Source organism: Vulpes lagopus, chromosome 1 (assembly GCF_018345385.1).
Source record: "Vulpes lagopus strain Blue_001 chromosome 1, ASM1834538v1, whole genome shotgun sequence".
Lineage (NCBI taxonomy): Eukaryota > Metazoa > Chordata > Mammalia > Carnivora > Canidae > Vulpes > Vulpes lagopus.
Genome location: NC_054824.1, coordinates 10,751,308 through 10,758,505, shown reverse-complemented (window position 1 = coordinate 10,758,505; position 7,198 = coordinate 10,751,308). Strand labels below are relative to the sequence as shown.

Genomic DNA, 7,198 nt, shown 5'->3' with positions numbered 1-7,198 from the left:
GAAGAATGGCACCAAAAGAGAATGATGATCATTGTTTTTCTATATGCTGCAATATTGCAAAGTATTTTGCATAAACCACAACACCAGATGTCTGGCCTCTGGACTCACTTTTTATCAGAAAGTTCACCTCATCAAGCAGAATGCACATTTCAAGTATTTCTACCATGCTCCATTTAATGCCAAAAGGTTTGGTGGGGTTCTACATGGAATTAATTTGTGATCCTGAAACCCAATTGAGGACAGTCTCAATTTCAGGCTAAGTCCATCTCCCAAAATGTTGCTTCACACATGAAATCCACTTGCTAGTCACTAATTCTCAGAAGTGTCTTTTAGTCACCTACGGTTATATAAAACATATAGTTCAATTGTGATTCATTAAGAACAAAAACATCTATATTGCCTAAAAAGAGCACAAAACAGAAGTCACAAACAAGGGTAAAAGCACTTCAATTTTGCAGGAGAGAAAATCTTAGACTACATTTATTTGAGCTTTCCAGCAACTCACATTCTCCCATGCTGAATATTCAGAATTTTCATTTACACCATTAAATGGTCCCATTTTAAAAGGATCACCTTACTTGGCAAAACATATTTAGATACCCGGTTGTGTTGGTTCAAAGGCTTCTGGTTCTAAATATTTATAGGCAGAAAAGAGAAGTCTTAGGAGTCTACTTCACCTTGCCTTTTCCTGAGATTTGAAAAAGACTGATCAACCGCACACCAGAACATCAAGATGCGGCCAGAGGCTTCCTTCTTCAGCTGTGAGACAAAGTTCCCTCAGGAAGGAAATCTTAAGGGAGATACCAGGAAACTAAGTAAGGACTATGCCAGTCATCTATAAAGAGCTCAAAATACTTCAGAGAGCCAAATGTTCAACCAAGTCCTTTTTCTACTTTTTTTTTTATTTGAGAGAAAGAGGGGGGCGGTGTGGAGGGGCAGGTGCAGAGGAAAACAAAGTCTTAATCAGCCTCCATACTGAGCACAGAGCCTGACTCAGGGCTCAATCTCATGACCCTGAGATCACAACCTGAGCTGAAACCAAGAGTCCGCCACTTAACTAACTGTGCCACCCAGGTGCCCCAAGTTCTTTTTTAAAAGAGAGAAATTAAATCCCAAGTTCAGCTAAAGAGAAAAAGATCACAAGGGATATTCTATCTCTATCTCCAAAAAACATGGCACCCACTCTCAATTTTAAAAATGTACCTTTAGTCACTTCCAAGCATAGCTTTGTTTCTTTTTTCCCCACGAATAGCTTTAAATACATTGAGAGCTTTGTTTTGAATAATGGTGCTGGATTCTCCGTGGTGTATTTCCCAGGCCATTATCCTTGAATGTTAAATTACCCAGGAAGCTTCCTTAGGAGAGCTTACTTTCCAGAAGATACCAATCCTTAAAACTTGAGCTGAACAGAATAGATGCTTTATCTTAAAGCATTTTGTCAAATTCTAGCTGAATAGAAGGGACAAGTCCCAGGGCTAATACAAAGTATCTTTGAAGATCTAACTTTATAACCAACTGATTGATCAAAAGTGAAAGTTTAAGAAAGGAAGAAAGTTCATTGATATGACTTCTTAATACCTATCTGGTTCCAAATAGCCAATATTTATACTGAAAGGCTAAAGCTAATAACTTTTTTCCTGTCTGTATCACTCTTAAGATCTAGCAAGATCTACAATCTCCTATATTCTTCCAACTAAACTCTTCAGCAACATCTATCACTGCTCCACAGCATGAGGAGGGGCAAAGTAGGATACAAAGAAACGAAAAGAGCAGAGCCTCTCGCCTTGAAAGAGTTTTAAATTCACTGCTGCCACTTTAAAATTTGCATATTTCCCATAAATATCCAGATTTATACTCTTTTTTTTTTTTTTAATTGTAGGATCCAGCATCACTGGGCCCTCATTTCAGTCTGGCAATAATTGATTGGCAATGAGTAGCTACTGCTTAATCCATGGGCCAGATAATCTCCAAAATCCTTCCAGGAACAAAATCTGAGTGTCTAAATAAGACTGTACTTAGTTTGTTGTTAAACTTTTCACTCAAGTAGCATTAAATTCATAAGTGTGAAGCTCAAAACACTTGTTTGAAGTGCAAGTGGATTTCAGAATTAGGATTATTAAAAATGACAAGGAGGTTCCTCTTGTACTAAGTGGGATTACCACGGCAACACCACATCATCAGTAGGGTAAAACTAACCTACCCATGATGGTCTAACCCCAGGTCACCTTTCCTACCAGTGGATGAACAATCCAATGCTTGGGGAATTCTGCTTCATAGTGATAGGAAGAGACAGTGTCAGAGGATCATAAAGCAACATTGTTGTGAACCATTGGCCACCACAAACCAGTTATCTTGGTTATCAGTGGTAGCTTTTCTGACACCTCTTGCTTAAAACCCAAAAGATCAGAAGGATCATGAGGGCCTGCTGTCATAATGTGTATTCATAAAGATCAAGTGAGTGTTTGTCCTGGTCCACAGGAGCTGACCTTCCTGGGCTCACCTTAGGACACCTGCATTAGGGGATCCCTGGGTGGTGCAGTGGTTTAGCGCCTGCCTTTGGCCCAGGGCGCGATCCTGGAGACCTGGGATAGAGTCCCACGTCGGGTTCCCGGTGCATGGAGCCTGCTTCTCCCTCTGCCTATGTCTCTGCCTCTCTCTCTCTCTCTCTCTCTCTCTCTCTCTGTGTGTGACTATCATAAATAAATAAAAATTTAAAAGAAAAAAAAAGGACACCTGCATTATTGTTTGACAGGTGTACCACCCCAGGCCTGAGTGGCAGCCTGCCAGCCCCCACTGCCAATGTGCTTGTTGAAAGAGATTCGAGAAGGTTGGCCCACTTAGAGTATTCAATCATGCTGAAGAAGGCCAAGGCACCATCTTTGTCCAGGTTCCTCTCTCCAGATCCTCCACCTTGAACTGCAACCTCTTAAAGACCTCTTCAGAGGTCTTGCAGTCAGGCTTCTGAATTTCACTCTGGAAGCTCTGCACACACCACCCCTTGCACCAGGGGAAGGAAGGGCAAGGAAGAATGACAAGTGGAGCCTACAAGGTGGACTGTGGCCCAGGGCCAGGCCAGGGTTGCCGGTGCCATGAAGGAGGAGGCTGTCCAACACACGACGCTCACAGGGCTGACAGCCACATCAGGCACAACCTGACTGGCCACAGCCGCATCCAGCAGCACCAGTTTGCGCCCCAGGCTGGCTGAGCCTAGAGAGATGTGGGCCCACGTTATCATGGACCAGCACTCTGTACATGTGTGCCCTTATCACCATGATCATCTGAAGCTTCACCTACCACAGCTGGCTGGCCTTCATGTCCTCATGCTGCTGCTCTGGGCCTGCCTCAGCTGGACCGTGTGCAGCTGCCACCAGCTGGCCAGGCTCTGAGCACCTTCTATCCCAATCTACAGGTTGGCACTGTGTGGCCTGCACTACATGTGGGCCCACGGAGCAGGGTCCTGAGCTCCCCACCACCCTGGGCCCTGTCAGCCTGGCCAGCTGTGGCTAGAGAACACCCACTACCTCAGCCTGGACCTCAAGGCCATGGTGCCATACACCCTGACCTGGCTCCTGCGACACCAGTTTGTCACAGAGAAGTTGCTGAAGGTGAAGGCCCCATGCATGCTGGAGATCACCATGGCAGGCACAGAGCTCATGCAGATGCTACTTCAGAGTCTGGGGGAACAGTCGCAGGTGTCTGTGCCAAGTCCTGTATCTACACGTCTGCTGGCACGTCCACCATGGTCGGCTTTGCCAGCTACCTCATCATCTACAAGATCGTCTACATGCTCCTTCTCTTGCTCTGCCTCACCCTCTTCCACATCTAGTAAATCCCGTGGCAGAAGCTGCTCAAAGTGCTCTGGCAGCTGGCCAGAGCCGACACTGTGCTGGTGCTCATCGCCGACTATCATTTCCAGGTGCATGACTTTGCCGTATATTGGCACAACCTGATGGGCTTCACCAATGAGCAGGTGGGGGGCCTGAGCCCAGAGCAGCTCAGCATGTCCAAGTTCTCCTCCGGCATTCTCATCCCTGGCTCCTTCTCACTCCCCTGCTCCCTGCACTGCACTACTTCCGCCAGCCCTTGATGCAGCTCATCAGCCTCATGCATGCCCTCTGACCCGGCACCACTTCTTGCGCTGGGTTCACCGGCAGTGTATGTTGGGTGGGACCCCACTGGTGCACGAGGAGGAAGGGCAGGTCTCCAGGGATCAGGGGCTGAGCACAGCTGGCTCCCACCAAGCCACACAAGTCCCAGAAACCACAGCCAATAAGTGGGGCCTGGTGGCCAAGCAGCTGTTGGAACTTGGCCACTGACTTCTGGGACACCCTCGCCAACGTACAGGTGTTCTTGTGATGCCTACTGAAGCTGCATGTCTTCAAGGTGGTGGTCCTATACACCATCTGGATGGCCCTGAAGGAGGTGTGGGTGAGGAACCTTCTGCTGGTTGTGCTGTGGGCCTTCACCCCACCCTACTCCCACCTCTGGCCCAGGGCCTCCTGCCAGTCCACCTTCTGGAACTGCATTAGCATCATGTGCAAGATGGTCTATCAAGACCATCAGCCCCCATGAGTACTCCAGAAACTGTCCCGAGCCCTTCCTCAATAACACCAACTTGCAGAAGACAAAGATCAATTCTTGCTGTTCCAGAGGCCCATTAACCCTGTTAACTAGTTTTAGGGTGGTGTGGAAGGGCTTCCTGAACCTACAGACCCTGCTGCTGCTGCCCATTTGAGGCCACCATGTACCAATGCCAGGAACATCACCACCCACAGCACCTGTTCTCCAGTGGCTGAGCTGGGGCCTACTTAACTGCCTCAAATTCTTCTTCTTCTAGCTGGGGCCTACTTAACTGCCTCAAATTCTTCTTCTTCTTTCTTCTTTCTCCTTTTTCTTCTTCTAATTCTAATTCTAATTCTTCTTCTAATTCTTCTTCTAATTCTTCTTCTACAGACTTGGACTAGAGATCTTCCCGATGGCCATAAACATATTTGGGCTGTGCAGGAATGTCATGGTCATCCTGCATGGCTATCCTTACCCACCAGCACTCAGGGCTATTGCTGGCCTCTGGGCCAACTACTGCCTCTTCCTGATACTCTTACCGCCTTACCAGTGCCTGCTGTGCCTGGGCATTGCCCCTACTCTGCGCATAAACTACTTGTGGCACCGGAGCCAGACCATCCCTGTGAGCTCCACACTCAACTGGCTGTACCCGCCCAATTTATTCAGAGCCCTCAACTCTACCAACCTCCTAAGTGACTTCCTCCTGCTGCTCTGCACCTCCCAGCAGTGGCAGGTGTTCTCTGCCAAGCACATCAAGGAGAGGCCGGCATCAATACCGACCATCTGGAACCTACAGGGAGATCCCAACCACATGCCCAGCTTTACCCCTCACAAGTCCTATCTCAACATGCTGAAGGTGGCCATCTTCTGCTTCCTCTTCTGGTTGATGTTAGTCAAGGCGGCTGCCCACAGCAGCATCTTCAAGTTGGGTCCACCTACTGGCCCGCTTCTACCCGCTGCTCTTCAGCACCAAGCTGCAGAACACACGTGCCTGCCTCCTGCCATGGGACTGCCTCATCCTCTGCAAGCTCGGGGTCATCATGTCCAAGAACATGCTCTTATTCTCATCCTGGGTGTTTGTGGAGCAAACGCAGTGCAACTTCTGCTGGGCCATCCAACTTTTACTGAGCCCCATGTGCCCCGCCAAAGGTTACTGTGACCCCAGGGAGATGCTGGGCAGGGACCAGGACTGCTTGCTGCATGTGGAGGAGGCCAGATCCCCTGGGACCTGTCGCCTCTGCTCCTTGTTTCTGCTGGGGCAGCCCCGCATCTTCTCAGCCACTCCCTCCTACACATGGAGGCGGCGCTCGGTGCCAAGGGCTCTGCGGTCCTCCAAGCCTTTTGCTGTCTGCAATGCTGCCAGCCTCAAAAGCATCGATGTCCACCACAAAGCAGATAAGTCCCTGGCGCAGCTGCACCAAGCAGAAGCACCGGCAGGATGTGGCAAGCTGTGGCCCCTCCAGAAACCAGGAGCCAGGTCCAGGCAGTCCCTGCTGCGGTGACAGCGGCGGTGGCTGTGCCTGGAACACATCCGCGCCATCCACTCCCGCCTGGGACCATTACGTGGTCGAGTCCAGCTGTGAGGAGCAGAAGGAGGCCCGGCCGGAAGACCCCGCCGACCGCGGGCACAGATGGCACAGCAGGGATGGGTGACCGACGTCCTGGCGGCGCTGCGGTGGCAGGTGTGGGCAGGACAGGGCCTGCGTCGGGGGCAGAGGCCACGGAAGGCTCGGCACGGCCACAGGAGGAGGCGAGGGCCAAGCCCCACGGGGCCCGCGCGGGGTGGGGGCCGGGCTGGCACCCTCGGGGGCCGCACGGTGCCAGCTCCACTCGCGGGAGCTCGTCCGGGGTCGGAGGGAAGCCCTGAGGCGCGGCGGACCAGCCAAGGAGAGCGACCCCGGCCCAGGTGCCAGGCCCTGCCGAGCCCCGCGGCAGGTGAGTCGCCGCGCAACAACTAGCAACGTCCGCGGTCCCCTCAGCCCCCGCTGCAACTCCCTCAACGGCGACGCCGAGCCCCGGGCGTCCCGGTGGAGCTCTGGGAGCCTCCAGCCAACATTGGCACCTGGTCGCCCTGCGGCTGGGGAGCCGCTGTGCCTCCCGGAGCTGCCGGAGGCCCGCGTTTCACCACGGGCGGGAGCTGCAGCTGCAGGCCGTGAACCAGTGCGCAGGCACCTCCCAGGGCCCCGCCCCACCCTCGGGCCCCCGCCACGCGGTCGCTGTCCAATGGCCCAGCAAGCGCCTCTGGATGGAGGCCGTTGTCTTCGGGGCGTCACCCAGGACCTGTTACAGTTTGGCTTCTCCCCCTAAACCAGTCACACCGCGATGCGTCTCTCCGGGAGCAAGCCCTACTTCCCTGCGTGCATCCTGGGCCTGAAGAAGAGGAGGGCTCCATCACGCAGGACCAGCTGCGGCTCATGGTGCTCTTCGGGAGAGCTCCCAAATCCAGAGGATGGGCAGTCATCGAAGCCGGGCCAGGCGGCTGCGTAGGGTGAGGGGAGAAGTGGAGTCACCCCAGGAGAGAGTGAGGGTGCCCGGGCTCCACCTGCAGAGCTGCTTCTCCCTGGGCCTGGCCCTGAGCTCCTATCCACAGCTGGCCCGGCAGTCTGGAAGCTCGATGACCTTCCACTCAAGGAAG

General features: G+C 52.2%; 1 pseudogene; it reads left to right on the top strand.

Moving 5' to 3' along the window:
- Nucleotides 1-3,215: 3,215 nt before the first annotated feature.
- On the top strand, nt 3,216-6,870 carry LOC121486329 (annotated as a pseudogene).
- The last annotated feature ends 328 nt before the right edge of the window (nt 6,871-7,198 follow it).